The following is a 15,904-nucleotide window of genomic DNA, read 5'->3' as shown; positions in this document are numbered from 1 at the left end:
ACTGACAATCCCAGAGACAGAGGTGACTTGAGGTGCCTGATGGAGAGAAACCAACATGCCCAGTGAACAGCCAGCACCATCCACTGGGCATGAGTGAGCGAGACATCAGTAATTCAGCCTCAAGGCTTCAAACCTCCCTGATACCAAGAGGAGCAGAGGAGTGCTATCCACACTGTATCCTGACCAAAATGCAGATTCATGGGTAAAACAATGTTGCTGTTTAAAAAAAACAACACTCACTTCTTTTATCACACCATGGTTCTCACCATCCTGTTTGACCCTGGGGGTTTTGTCTCCTCCACCAGAAGTGAGAGACCTTATCTCCAAATTTCTCATACAAAGAGGCCTCAATACACAATCACCCTGGTGATCAAAAAGAACCACAGAAATGAAGACATTCTATGTCATGAATCTCTCATCATGGAACCCAGAATGATGGGGCTCAAAGATCTGGTATTTGTTGATGCAGCGTCTCACTGCTTCTACTTGTAGTGATTTTCTTGCTTTCTGCTGAGTGATGGCACTAAGCCAAGAGCTTATGGGTGCTTCTGCGGTGATCACTAAGTACACTCTCCACTCAGACCCCAGGACCTGATCAGACAGAAGTGTGAGGCTTCAGAGAAATCTCAAGGGATAAAAGCCACAACAAGGGAGGAGACACTGGTTAAAAGACCAGATGGAAGTAGCAGCTGCTCAGATCTGGGCAGCTTTCCTGCAGAGATGGTCCTGCTCCTGGTCCTGCTCCTGCTGGCCCTTCTTCTGTCCCCCACTGGGGAGGCAGGTGAGTAACGGTCCCACCATCAGAGGCCCAGTCTCTCCCGACATACACAGTCCTGCTCAGATGCTACACTCATACACAGCCTCGTTCTGGCCCATCTTCAGGAACTCTTCTAACTCAGGTCAAAGACAAGCAAATATGGACCCATCTCCCCTCTCTACCCTTGGCTGCATGAGCACAGTGGGTAGGCTGGTGTCTTTCTTTCAGCGAAGATTATCGGGGGCCATGAGGCCAAGCCTCACTCCAGTCCTTACATGGCGTATCTTCAAATACAGACTGCAGATAAAATTTTGATCTGTGGGGGTTTCCTCGTGCATGAGGACTTTGTCCTAACGGCAGCTCACTGCCAAGGAAGGTGAGGAGCAGTGCCCAGGTCCCCATCCCTCTGTTGACTCCTCCCAGGGAACAATCTCAGGGGCTGCAGACCTAGGCCACCAGGGAAGGTAAGAAGTTCTTCGGAGGACAGGTGAGCTTTGGCCAGAGAGGGACAGGTCAATGCCACTGATGCATGGAGAGAGGGTCTGATCTAACATAATATGGAAGGAAGCCAATGTTGCACCCTGGAGACCAGAGTGCACATGTGAAAAATTCACATTTTCCTAGACACAGTCAAACTTGTGCAGGATTGAACACCTTCCGTGGACTCCAGGAACTACTACCCTGCCCAGGCTGCATGGAAGCAGACAGCACAGAGATGCTCAGCTCCAAGGCCCATCCCCTAGAATTCTCCCCTCCCTAAGTCCTGCCCTGTCCCAAGCATTCCTTCAGGTTCCTGGCCTGTGTCTCCTGTGACTCATTTTCCTTCTCTGCAGTCTGTGCAGCTCAATCAACGTCACCCTAGGAGCACATAACATCATGGACCGAGAGAAGACCCAGCAGGTCATCCCAGTGAGAAAAGCCATCCCGCACCCACGCTATAATGATAAGACTTTGGCCAACGACATCATGTTACTGCAGGTGGGACACGTGGCTGCACTGACTCTGGGACACTTCCTTCCTGGGGTTCTGCATCCCCCATGACCTCATTCCAGACCCTGCAGGTCTGGAGACTGCAGGACAGTCGTGGGGTTGCCTTCTGTCCCAGGGCTGTGAAGAAGGCAACCCCATGACTGTCCTTCAGTCTCTGTGGGCCATCAGTAGGTAACAATGCCTTTCCTCTACTTTCAGCTGATGAGGAAGGCCAATGCGACCACTGCTGTGAGCCCCATCAGTCTGCCCAGGCACTGGGATACGGTGAATCCAGGGATGCTATGCAGTGTGGCTGGCTGGGGTCACCTTGGCATGGATATGCCCCACCCAGATAAACTACAGGAGGTAGAGAGCTTGAGGTCCAAAGGTCCGAGGAATGCATTTATCGCTGCACATATTACAGCACCACCACCCAGATATGTGCAGGGGACCCGAGAGAGAGAGCAAGAGTTTCTTTAAGGTGAGCTCCCCAGTGTCATCCATGCAAAGCCTTGGTCTCTGGATCTGGGGCAGTGGGAGCGAGTTCTGTCCTGTGTCCCCAGCCTGTCCTCCGATCTGGGGTCTGTCTGAGGTCCCTGGGGGATGGATATTGCCTCAAAGTCACATATGGGCAGAGGTTTCCTGTGGGAGGAGGCGGATTGTCTGGGCCAGATTGAAACCTCAGGACCAACAAAACCCTTTTATCAGCCAGGGCCCCTAACAGGGACCACCCACCCCCGGGTGGCAGGGAGACCAGACCTGAAGAAGGTGAGCTCAGCCCTTGCTCTCTCTGCCCACAGGGTGACTCCAGGGGCCCGCTCGTGTGTAATGGTGTGGCCCAGGGCATTGTGTCCTTTGGAAAAAAGGATGGTACAACTCCACATGTCTACACCAGAATCTCCAGCTTTCTATCCTGGATCCAGACAACAATGACAGAGTACAAATGGCAGGGATCAGACTGAGGAGCCCCTGGTATAGTCCCCTCCATCTTCCCTGGGATTGGAAGCCTTGGTCAAAGTGGGTGGAGGAGGGCTGTCTGGAACTTAATAAACTTTCATCTCTTGAGCAGAAATCACTGATTCCTCCTTTATTCACATATTCGTTAGGTACCTGCTATGTCAGGGAAACATCTGTTCACTGCTGCACTGACAGCCAGCTCCCTCCAGTCACACGTCCCCAGTGCCAGCTCCCGCTCCAGGCTGCCCATGAGCTCCATCAGAGAAGGGAGACCCCTCTCAGGAATACACAACCCCCTTCTTGACAACCCTTGTGTCTCACCCATACGCCTTCTTCCTCGTCCACACCTACTCCCCTCCCCCCCATCCCAGCGCCTTGGGGGGAAAAAAGAGAATCCAGATTTGGAAGGAGGGCCTCATGAGGCTGAGGGTTGAGGCAGAGGGGCACTTGTCCACCCTCACAGAACTGGGGGAGGTTTACAAAGGTGTAGCTCACCGCATGCAGTGTTCCCTCCCTGCATCAGAGCAGGCAGAGCTCAGAAGCCTGAGAAAGTTTCAGGAGGCCTTCAGTATTCCTAGGCCCAGCTTGAGTGCCTGTCACAGCCCTGTCTTGGAGTCCTGGGCCCAGGGCCCTGTGCAGCTTCTGGTGTCCTGAGGGCACATCCTCCTTCAGCGCCAAGGGACTAAGAGAAAGTTCTAAATTCTAAATCCTCCAAAAATATGAGGCTGGAACCATGGCAAAATAGGCAATGGGGCTGCTGTTTGGGCCACATGGGTGAGTCCAGGTCTCGCTGCTCCTCGAGCAAGTGGAGTCTCTGCCTCACCCTTGCCCCGAGCAGAGCCCCACGCCATGGTCCTCACGCACGTGTCCTCTGCCCGCAGATTCTAGGTCTCCTCCAGCCCCTGAGCTTCCCAAGTACAGGAGCCATGTCGCTGTATCCCTGACCCTCGCCTATTGGGTAGTTCTTCATGCTTTCCCCAGAATCTAAGAAGACCCGAGAAGGGAGAAATGCAGACCCTCGTGATTGAGTCACTGAGGGCCTCTGGGGACACAGCTCCTCCCCTGGTTGCAACACAGCCTCCACTTTCTTATTGTTCTTCTTGCTCTGTGACTCTGCAGTGGGGGTGTAAGTGTGGTGACAGTGTCGTTCTCACCTGTCCCACAGCAGAGAACATGGGCTCACGCGGCATGCTCACACCCGGCTGGGGGAAGCACAGCTCTGGGGGCTCTGTGGGGGCACTGAGCCTCCCCTGCTTCCTTCCCCTGTGCTTTGTGTCTGGAAGGAAGAAACCCCAGCAGCTATGACCTGGGCAAATCTTCTGGGAGATGCAGCTACCCCTGCTCCTGATGGCCTTTCTTCTGCCTCCCGAGCTGGGATATGTGAGTGACCATCCCCATTCCCGACAGGGTAGCCCATCTCACTAAACCTCTGCAGTCCTGGGCCTTCTGCTCAGCTCCAAATTCTGAACCAGCTCCCATCCCAACTGAGACTACAAGTTCGATGCTGCATAGACATTCAGCAAGGATGGATGGTAGGAAGCAAGCCTTCACTAAAAGCTTAGGTAGCTCTTAGCCTCTCTCTCAAAATCGGGAAAGTGGGTTGTGCATTTGGTGGAGGATGTGAAGCTATAACACACAAGTAAGAAACTTCCTCCCTCCAGCCAGGAAAAGGCACCTCAGACAAACCATTCAAGCGCGGGAGGTGTCAGTGGACCTAGCTTAAGAACCAGAGAAACTTGTCAGTTTCCCCACCCTTCACTCCTGCCCAGAAGAGGAGCCCAGGGTGTGACTGGTCAGAAATGGCTAGATGGCAGCACCCAAAGATCTCTGGGTGTCGTTACTCTTCCCCAGGCCCCAAGCTGTTCATTTTCTGCCCCATTGTCCTGGGCAGTGTCCTCCCCTATCCCTGTGGTCTTAAATCCCACCAGTACTATCCCCAACAAACCTCAGCCAAAAGCTAATTGGAGGCCATTCACGCGTCAACAGATGTTTACTGAGATCCTGGGATCCATTATGCTCTAGTACATGAGGATTTTAGAAAATCCAACTCCATAAACTCATAGGTGGATTATTAGCAAATGGCACCATCAGGACATTAGCAGAGGCTCAGAGGGGTCCAGGAGACTCCATGAGAATGAGGGCTCATCAGGGGGTCCCATCCATGATCTTCTGGGCTCCACCCTCTGGAAGGCAGTCTCTGGCCCCTCCATATGTTTGTGAATCAGGATGTGGAGAATAATACTGAGGTTTGGAGTTCAGAAAAGTTTATCCCACTGCATTGAGAACCGGGAGGACTCTCCCCTAGTGTCTGTTGAGCACTGTTGACCCACCTTGACTGCAACCTTCCCGAATCTCCCTTCCAACCATAGCCTCCCCCATCTCCCCATCTTTCAGCCTTTACTTTCAGAGGAGATCACTGGGGGCCATGAGGCCAAGCCCCACTCCCGCCCCTACATGGTTTTGGTTCAGTTTCTGGGTGAGATGAGTAGGAAGAGGTGTGGTGGTGTTCTCATACAAAAGGACTTTGTTCTGACGGCTGCTCACTGCAGAGGAAGGTGAGGGGCAGTAGCCAGCCTACCCTATCTGAGGCCTGGACAGGGACCCGTCCTCTCCCCAGGAGCTGAGCCCAGGGGTACCCCGCCTTCACCCCAGGATCCTGGAAATCAGGACCACAAGAGCTCATCAAACAAGCCATCTTACGAGCAGGACTAGGGTGATGAAAAGCTGAGAAACAGGACAAGTAAAGTTTTGAGGTCAGTGGGTCGGAGGTGAGAACAAGAGGCAGGGTTGAGAAGGGTCGATCCACAATGGCCAAATAAAGCATCAGAGAAGGATGAGAGTGTGCAGTGAGAGCCAAAACCCAGACTCAGAGTCACTTCACAATATCGCTGAGAAAGCTCCCGGAGCCCTGCCCTCATGTCCCCGAGAAGCACAGGGCCCAGAGTCACTCAGCCCAGGACCGTCTGTCACCTCAATTCCCCCTCAGCTGCTGCCCTGTCCTGGTGTCACCTGCCTGTCACAGCTCCTGGGGTGCATCTCCGGTGACCCCATGATCCCCACACACATGCTCTGCTCTCCGTGCAGCTCAAGCATCATCATCACCCTGGGGGCCACACATCAAACAGCAGGAGAGGACCCAGCAGGCCTTCGGGGTGAGGAGGGCCATCCGCCACCCAGACTACAATCCTGAGAACTTCTCCAACGACATCATGTTACTGCAGGCAAGGAAAACTCCCCACTGGCCCTGCCCTCCTGGGATCAGATCATTGCCCTCCCAGGATCTCCTGCCCTTTCCTCCCTCCCATCCTGGCTGCCTGACCAGTTCCTGTGGCTCAGGAGAGAGGGGAGACACATCAACATCACTGCCCTGTCCAGGCTTGGGGACCACTGGCTGAGCCAGACTCTTGCCTCTTCCCATAGCTGGAGAGAAAGGCCAAACAGACTGCAGCTGTGAGGCAGCTCCGCCTGCCCAGGGCCATGGCCTGCACGAAGCCAGGACAGACATGCAGTGGGGCTGGCTGGGGGAAGGACTCCATAGGCACCTGCCCTAACTCACTGCAGGAGGTAAAGCTGACCATGCAGGAGGATCAAATGTGTGAGTCCCACTTACACTACTATTACACCAACACCATCCAGCTATGTACGGGGGACCCAAAGACAAAGAAAGCTTCCTTTAAGGTGAGAAGGACAGTCCACTTTGCTTGGATCTGGGGAGAAGTGTGTTTGCTGAAGATCTGGGTTCTGGGGAACGCCTCACCCTCTAGACACCAGGACACATCCTGGGGCTTGTGTGTGAGTATGCTAGTGTATGAGATGAGTGCAATTGTGTGGCAGTTGCAACATTCTTTGGCATTGCCTTTCTTTGGGATTGGAATGAAAACTGATTTTTTCCAGTCCTGTGGCCACTGGTGAGTTTTCCAAATTTGCTGACATATTGAGTGCAGCACTTTCACAGCATCATCTTTTAGGATTTGAAAGAGCTCAACTGGAATTCTATCACCTCCACTAGCTTTGTTCATTGTGATGCGTCCCACTTAAGAATGGGAAAACTTAGCAATGGAAACAGTGACAGACTTTTTTGTGGGGGGGCTCCAAAATCACTGCAGATGGTGATTGTAGCCATGAAATTAAAAGACGCTTGCTCCTTGGAAGAAAAGTTACGACCAACGTAGATAGTATATTCAAAAGCAGAGACATTACTTTGCCAACAAAGGTCTCTCTAGTCAAAGCTATGGTTTTTCCAGTAGTCATGTATGGATGTGAGAGTTGGATTATAAAGAAAGCTGAGTGCCAAAGAACTGATGCTTTTGAACTGTGGTGTTGGAGAAGACTCAGGACAGTTCCTTGGACTGAAAGGAGATCCAAGCAGTCCTTCTGAAAGGAAATCAGTCCTAAATATTCATTGGAAGGACTGATGTTGAAGCTGAAACTCCGATACTTTGGCCACCTGATGTGAAGAATTGACTCATTGGAAAAGACCTTGATGCTGGGAAAGATTGAAGGCAGGAGGGGAAGGGGTCAACAGAGGATGAGATGGTTGGATGGCCTCACCGACTCAATATACATAAGTTTGAGTAAACTCCAGGAGTTGGTGATGGACAGGAAGGCCTGGTGTGCTGCAGTCCATGGGGTCACAGACTTGGACACGACTGAGCAACTGAAATGAACTGAAGGCCCACTTGTCTTTGTACTCCAGGATGTCTGTCTCTAGATGAGTGATCAAACCATCATGGTTTTCTGGGTCATTAAGGTCTTTGTTGTAATGTTCTTCTGTGTATTCCTGCCACTTCTTCTTAATATCTTCTGCTTCTGTTAGGCCCTTTCTGTTCTTTATTGCTCCCATCTTTGCATGAAATGTTCCCTTGGTATCTCTAATTTTCTTGAAGAGATCTGTAGTCTTCCCATTCTACTGTTTTCCTCTATTTCTTTGCATTGATCACTTTGGAAGGCTTTATCTCTCCTTGCTATTCTTTGGAACTCTGCATTCAGATGGATGTATCTTTCATTTTCTCCTTTGCCTTTTGCTTCTCTTCTTTCCTCAGCTGTTTGTAAGGCCTCTTCAGACAACCATTTTGCCTTTTTGCCTTTCTTCTTCTTGGGATTGGTTTTGATCACCACTTCCTGTACAATGTTATGAACCTCCATCCATAGTTCTTTAGGCATTCTATCTATCAAATCTAATCCCTTGAGTCTACTTGCCACTTCCACTGTAAAATCTTAAGAGATTTGATGTAGGTCATACCTGAATGACCTACATGTTTTCCCTACTTTCTTCAACTTAAGCCTAAATTTTGCAATATGGAGTTCATGATTTGAGCCACAGTCAGCTCCTGGTCTTGTTTTTGTTGACTGTATAGAGCTTCTCCATTTTCAGCTATAAAGAATATAATCAATCTGATTTCAGCATTGACCATAGAGTGATATCCAGGTGTAGTCATCTCTTATGTTGTTGGAAGAGGATGCTTGCTAGGACCACTGCATTCTCTTGACAAAATTCTGTTAGCTTTTGCCTTGTTTCATTTTGTACTCCAAGGTCAAACTTACTTGTTACTCCAAGTGTCTCTTGACTTTTTACTTTTGCATTCCTGTCCCCATGATAAAAAGGACATCTTTATTAGTGTATAGAAATGCAAGGTTGAGGGTTGAGGCAGGGGGGCACTTGTCCACCCTAACAGAAATGAGGGAGGTTTACAAAGGTGTAGCTCACCCCATGCAGTGTTCCCTCCCTGCATCAGAGTATGCAGAGCTCAGAAGCCTGAGAAAGTTTCAGGAGGCCTTCAGTATTCCTAAGCCTAGCTTGAGTGCCTGTCACACTGGGCCCAGGGCCCTGTGCAGCCTCTGGTTTCCTGAGGGCATATCCTCCTTCAGCCCCAAGACACCTAGAGGGAGCTCTTCCAGCTTGGGCTGAGATAGCTGCTTCCAACTCCATTGCTCGCACATCTGTGTGTGTGTGTGTGTGTGTGTGAGTGTGTAAATATATTTTTCCCCAAAGGAAAGTCTCTGTAAAGCAATTATTGGTTTCACTGAATCCTAAAGTTTCGAAGGTATCTATAGCCATAGGTTATCGGGTATATTTTTTCTTCTATTTTTCATCGATCTTGAGGTTTTCCTATAGGTACATATTGAGAAAACCAACTTCACTTTTAAAACATGCGCCTTAGAGAGCACTGAGAGGAAGTGGTTTGCTGAACATTAGAATGGAGAGTGAGCGCCAACCGTCACAAAATGTCTTTTGGGTAGAAAGTAACACATATTCATCAAAACATATTCCTCATAAATGGAACATATTCATCACAGAAAGACAACTAAAACAGAACATATATATCTTAGAAAATAAAAAATACCAAAAATTTCACAATCTTGGATCACCATCATTAATGCTTAAGCATATTTCCTTCCACTGTTTTTCTATTTATTCATAAGATGCTCGCTTCAACTCCCTGGGATTGGGCTGTTTAGAGCTCCTCATGCCATCCTTTCCATTCCTCTTTCTTCTGTCCTCATAGTGGTGAGAGTGTTGGGGTCATCTGCACATGTTTAGGATGGCCTGGCCCAGAGACATCAGATATATGGCTCTCTGGACTCTGGACAGAGAATACTTAGTGGGGAGTAAGTATTAGATGACCGGTATCTGTTTTCCCTTCCCCACTCACCAGTCACCAGCATTTCTGGAAAGGAAGCCCCTCTGACTCACAAACACCCTGATTCAAGTGGGACAGCCCCCTAGGTGAGCTTGAGGGGTGCTGGATACCTCAGCACAACCCAATCATGTCGTCATTGCTGAAGGACCCAGTGATGGTTTGTTCTGTTTCAATGAATATCAAGTCCAGGACTTTCACTCTAAACTGTAGGATAAGAAAAAATCCCTTTGTTGCAGAATAGTTACATTTAAAGAGGTAATTCTAAACTTGCCAAAAATGTGAGGCTGGAACCTTGGCAAGACAGGAAATGGGGTTGCTGTTTGGGCCACGTGGGTGAGCCCAGGTCTCGCTGCTCCTAGAGCAAGTGCGGTCTCTCCCTTACCCTTGGCCCCAAGGTGAGCCCCACGCCATGGTCCTCACACACGTGTCCTCTGCCCGCAGATTCTAGGTCTCCTCCAGCCTCTGGCCCTCTCAAGCACAGGGGCCATGTCACTGTATCCCTGACCCTCACCTACTGCATAATTCTTCATGCTTTCCCCAGAATCAAAGACCCAAGAGGGGAGAAATAGAGACCCTTGTGATTCAGTCACTGAGGGCCTCTGGGGACACAGCTCCTCCCCTGGCTGCAACACAGCCTCCACTTTCTTGTTGTTCTTCTTGCTTTGTGACTCTGCAGTGGGAGTGCAAGTGTGGTGACAGTGTCGTTCTCACCTATCCCACAGCAGAGAACATGGGCACACGTGGCATGCTCACACCCGCCTGCGGGGAGCACAGCTCTGGGAGGTCGGTGGGGGGCACCGAGCCTCCCCTGCTTCCTTCCCCTGTGCTTTGTGTCTGGAAGGAAGAAACCCCAGCAGTCCTGACTGGGCAGACCTTCTGGAAGATGCAGCCACTCCTGCCACTGATGGCTTTTCTTCTGCCTCCCAGGTGGGACATATGAGTGACCGTCCCCGTTCCTGAGGGTGGAACTCATCTCACGACACCTCCCGCAGTCCTGACCCTTCTTCTCAGCTCCAATTTCTGAACCAGCTCCTTCCCCAAGCAAGATTACAAGTCTGATGCTGCATAGACACTCAGCAAGGAGGGGTGGCAGGCAGGCAGGAAGGTTTTCACTAAGAGCTTTCATGGATCGCAGTCATTCTCACCACCAGGAAAGTGGGTTGTGCATTTGTTGGAGGATGTGAAGCTACAAAACACAAGTAAGTAAAATTCCTCTCTCCAGCCAGGAAAGGACAACTCAGATAAACCACCCACAGTACAGGAGTTGTCAGTGGACCCAGATTAAGAACACATGAAATTTCTCAGCATCTGCCACCCCTCACTCCTACTCAGGAGAGGAGCCCAGGGTGTGTGCTTCCTCCAGCCCAGTACATCATTTCTCATCATGTTCTAAGCAGATAAGTGAAATAAGCAGGTGACAATATGCAGCCTTAACATGCTCCTTTTCCTATTTGGAACCAGTCTGTTGTTCTATGACCAGTTCTAACTGTTGCTTCCTGACCTGCATACAGGTTTCTCAAGAGGCAGGTCAGGTGGTCTGGTATTCCCATCTCTTTCAGAATTTTCAGTTTGTTGTGATCCACACAGTCAAGGGCTTTGGCGTAGTCAATAAAGCAGAAATAGATGTTTTTCTGGAACTCTGTTTTTTCCATGATCCGGTGGATGATGGCAATTTGATCTCTGGTTCCTCTGCCTTTTCTAAAACCAGCTTGAACATCTGGAATTTCATGGGTCACATATTGCTGAAGCCTGGCTTGGAGAATTTTGAGCATTACTTTACTAGCATGTGAGATGAGTGCAATTGTGCGGTAGTTTGAGAATTCTTTGCATTGCCTTTCTTTGGGATTGGAATGAAAACTGACCTTTTCCAGTCCTGTGGCCACTGCTGAGTTTTCCAAATTCGCTGGCATATTGAATGCAGCTGTCAGGAGCCGCATTAGGCATTACTGACAAAATGGGGGCACGGCCCCCAACCCCCTCTCCTTTTCCCGCAAGCACAGACCCAGGATGAAGGAGTTAGGCCTTGTGATTCTGACTTGTTCTTTCCTTTCTTCAGTTGAGTTGGCTGGAAAAAATGTTAAGGTGCTTATTGTTCTTGAGAGAAGCAAGAGGAAGCACAGAGCGTTCTGCAGTTGTGCCCAGAAAATAATCTATACAGTAACCATTGACATTTGTTCAAGGATCTTTACAAAGAATGTTACAGGATAAGCATGTAGGCCGCCACTTGAGGCCATGGGAAGGATTGTTATCTGAGACCTGTTTGTGAGGCAATGTTTATGGCAAAGGAAGTTTGCTGAGTTTAAGGTTTAGGAATAGGTAAGAATAGCTAGAAGCCTTTTTAAGAGATAGTGAGCTTAGGATATTAGGGCAAAGCAGGATTTAGAAAGATGTGAAATAAACTGAGGAACGTGACATAAGCATGAATTACAATGTAAACAGGACTCCAAGAGAATCGCTAGAGCAGGAACTCTGTTTGAAGGGCAACAGTGAGATTATAAATCTGGGTCAGGGGGAACTGAAAAGGTCAAACCTCTGACTAATGCTTTTGTCAAAGTATAAAAGAAGACCTGATGCTTAAAATAAACATGTAGTCCCGTACCTCCCGTCAGAGGCTACATCATTCCCCGCCAACACCGCTCACCCTTCAGGCTGACTCCCTGGCTGCTGGAGCTGGACTCCAGCATGCAGCGCTTTCACAGCGTCATCTTCCAGGATTTGAAATAGCTCAACTGGAATTCCATCACCTCCACTAGCTTTGTTCATAGTGATGCTTCCTAAGGCCCACTTGACTTCACATTCCAGGATGTCTGGCTCTAGGTGAGTCATCACACCATGGGGATGATCTGGCTCATGAAGATCTTTTTTGTACAGTTCTTCTGTGTATTCTTGCTACCTTTTCTTAATTTCTTTTGCTTCTGTTAGGTCCCTACCATTTCTGTACTTTATTGAGCACATCTTTGCATGAAATGTTCCCTTGGTATCTCTAATTTTCTGGAAGAGATCTCTAGTCTTTCCCATTCTATTGTTTTCCTCTATTTCTTTGCATTGATCACTGAGGAAGGCTTTCTTATCTCTCCTTGCTATTCTTTGGAAAGATGTTCAACATCACTAATTATGGGGTATTAGGTTGGTGAAAAAATAATTGCAACTTCAAACTGAATTTTAAATCATTATAACTAGGCTCAAACACTTCTTAATTAATCAAAATAGGAACCATTACTATCAACACATTTTTGCACACAAGACATAAGTTTATTTATTTCTGTAAAGTAAAAATCCATGATTCTGGATTTGACCAACTCTCAGAAAGTATTTTCTACCTCCTGCTGGTTGTGGAAGTGCTTTCCCTGAAAAAAGTTGTCGAGATGCTTGAAGAAATGGAAGTCAGTTAGCAAGAGGTCAGGTGAAAATACTGGATGAGGCCAAACTTTGTAGCCCTAATCATACAATTTTTGAAGAGTCAGTTGTATGATGTGTGATCAGGCATTGTCGTGGAGACAAACTGAGCACATTCTGTTGACCACTGCTGGCTGTAGGCATCAGTTTTGGTGCAGCTCATCTATTTGCTGAGCATACTTCTGAGACATAATGGTTTCACTTGGATTCAGAAAGCTATAGTGGGTTAGATGGGCAGCAGACTACCAAACAGTGACCACGACCCCTTTTTCGGTACACATTTGGCTTTGGGACGTGCTCTAGAGCTTCTTCTCGGCTCCACCACTGAGCTGGTGGTTGCCAGAGTCATATAAAACCCACGTTTCATCCCATGTCACAATCCTATGTAGAAATGGTTCGTTGTTGTTGCATAGACTAAGAGAAGATGACACTTCAAAATGATGATTTTTTTGATTTGCAATCAGCTCATGAGGCACCCACTCATCGAGCTTTTTCACCTTTCCGATTTTCTCCAACTGCTGAACAACCAAAGAATGGTTGACATTGAGTTCTTTGGCAGCTTCTCGTGTAGTTGTAAGAGGATCAGCTTTGATGATGCTCTCACTTGGTACTTGTCAACTTCCAATGGCCATCCACTGTGTCCCTCATCTTCAAGGCTCTCATCTCCTCTGCAAAGCTTCTTGAATCACTACTGCACTGTATGCTCATTAGCAGTCCTGGGACAAATGCGTGATTCATATTGTGAGTTGTCTTTGCTGTTTTACGATCCATTTTGAACCGGAATAAGAAAACCGATCAAGGTGCTTTTTGTGTAACATCATTTTCCTAGTCTGAAATAAAAATAAATAAATAGCAAGTACCAAGTCATTAGCAAAAAAACATAAAGCAAGAAATGTGCATTAAAATGACATATGACATAACCATATTTAAGAATGTATTCCAATATCAAACAGCAAAATGCAAAAACTGCAATTCCTTTTGCACCAACCTAATAAATGCACATCAAAATCACAATATTACCACACACATCTTAGAATAACTACTGTCAAAAAGACAACAAATGATAAGTGTTAACAGGATGCGTTGAAAAGACAAAGCCAGTATACTGTTGTTAGGAATATAAATTAGTCCAGCCTCCAAAGAAAACAGTACCAAAGTTCCTCAAGTACTTAAAAATAGAATTACCATAGGATTCAGCAATTCCACACCTGGGTATATATCCAAAGTAAAGAAAAGCACTAATTCAATAAGTCATTAATATATGCACCCCAATGTTCAAAGAAGCATTATTTATAAAAGCCAAGCTATGAAATCAAGCTCGGCATCCATTAACAGAGGAATGGATGGAGAAGGGGTGGTGTATATATACACACGACAGTGTATACTCAGCCATGAAACAGTGAAATTTCTCCATTTGCAACAACATGCATGGACCTGGAAAGTATTAAGTTTAGTGAACTCAGACAGAGAAGGGTAACTACTACACATTTTCACTTATATGTGGAATCTAAACTATAAAACAGTTGAACCAATTTAACAAAATAGAAACAGACTCATAGATAGAGAACAAATGAGTGGTTACCAGAGGGGAGTGGGTGGTGACAGAGACAAGATAGTCGAAGGGGATTAAGAGGTACAAACCAGTAGGTATCAAATAACTAAGATGCAGGGATATAATAGACAGCACTGGGAATGTAGTCAATACTATATAATAACTTTATATGGAGTATAAACTATAAAAATGTGGGATACTACATTGTACACCAGAAACTAATACTGTGAGTTACTATGCTTTAATTTTTAAAAAGTGACTAAATGGAAAAGAATTTATATCAGTTTCTTACATCGATTATTGACTATTTAAGGCAAAATAGTATTTAAGGCATATAGTGGAGAAATGTATGCCAAAGATAACTCAAAGGGTGAGAAGGAAGACAAGTGAAATTATACCATTACGAGGTTCTCATATGAGTGAAAATGAAAGTGAAAGTATTAGTTGCTCAGCCCTGTCTGATTCTTTGCAGCCTCATAGACTATAGCTGCCAGGCTCCTCCATCCATGGGATTTCCCAGGCAAGAATACTGGAGTGGGTAGCCGTTCCCTTCTCCAGCGGATCTTCCCAAGCCAGGGGTCAAACCCAGATCTCCGGCATTACAGGCAGATTTTTTACCATCTGACCCACAGGGGAAGCTGAAGGCATATCCTTCAGTGTAACCACTAAAATAATATATAGATGTATAGTGGAGAGCCAATAAAGAAGCCAAAATGAGACATAACAAAATAGAGCAGAAAAGCAGGGCAAAAGAACAGAGAATAAATCACACTGAGTTCAGAAAGACCTTCCATAGCTTTTAGTCTGATAGGCTAACCTTCTCCCTTATTATACATTTTTCATTTGGACAAAATTTCCCTAGTGATTCTTTCATGTTTATTTTCCACATAAATGTTAGAAATTGTCTAGAACTTGTGGAACACTAGGAGAAAAAATTCAATAGGTTTCTTTTAAAAATCCCATGATATACATTATTTGTATAACCATATTCATATATTAACTTGGGAGAATCAGTACATTTTGGTGTAGATCTATTGTATGCGACTTCCCTGGTGGCTCACATGGTAAAGCGTCTGCCTACAATGCGGGAGACCCGGGTTCGATCCCTGGGTTGGGAAGACCCTCTGGAGGAGGAAATGGCAACCCACTCCGGTATTCTTGCCTGGAGAATCCCATGAATGGAGGAGCCTGGTAGGCTACAGTCCACGGGGCGGCAAAGAGTCGGACACGACTGAGCGACTTCACTTGCACTTTCACTCTTTGTATTCGAGAAGTAAGAATATCTTGCTGTGTCTAAAGACTTTTCTTGTGTCTTTCAGAAGCAGGTTAACATTTTGCATGAATCGGTTTTTCACAATTCTGCTTAAGTTTTTCCTCAGCCTCATACCTATATTTGGTACTACTGTAACAGATTTTCTTGTAAATTATATCTGAAAACAGGTTATTATTCTATATATGAAAGGTACAGATTTCCTTTTAAATTGGAAACAATCTCAAGCTCATAGGTAAGTTGCAATCACGATTCAAAAAGTTTTCCTCTCCAGAACCGTTTGCTAGTGTCAGTTACTGAAATGGCATTCTATTCCTTCTCAAATACTATAGAATGTAATTCCTACAAACAAGGACATATAT

The 15,904-nt window shown here is 46.9% G+C and overlaps 2 pseudogenes; both read left to right on the top strand.

Moving 5' to 3' along the window:
• Positions 1-720: 720 nt before the first annotated feature.
• On the top strand, positions 721-2,688 carry LOC138094993 (mast cell protease 1A-like; annotated as a pseudogene).
• Positions 2,689-4,009: 1,321 nt separating this feature from the next.
• On the top strand, positions 4,010-12,048 carry LOC138094992 (granzyme H-like; annotated as a pseudogene).
• Positions 12,049-15,904: the final 3,856 nt, after the last annotated feature.

This window comes from Capricornis sumatraensis, chromosome 19, assembly GCF_032405125.1.
Source record: "Capricornis sumatraensis isolate serow.1 chromosome 19, serow.2, whole genome shotgun sequence".
NCBI classification, from domain to species: domain Eukaryota; kingdom Metazoa; phylum Chordata; class Mammalia; order Artiodactyla; family Bovidae; genus Capricornis; species Capricornis sumatraensis.
Note: the sequence above shows the minus strand (reverse complement) of the source record. Positions and strands in the feature narration are given on the sequence as shown.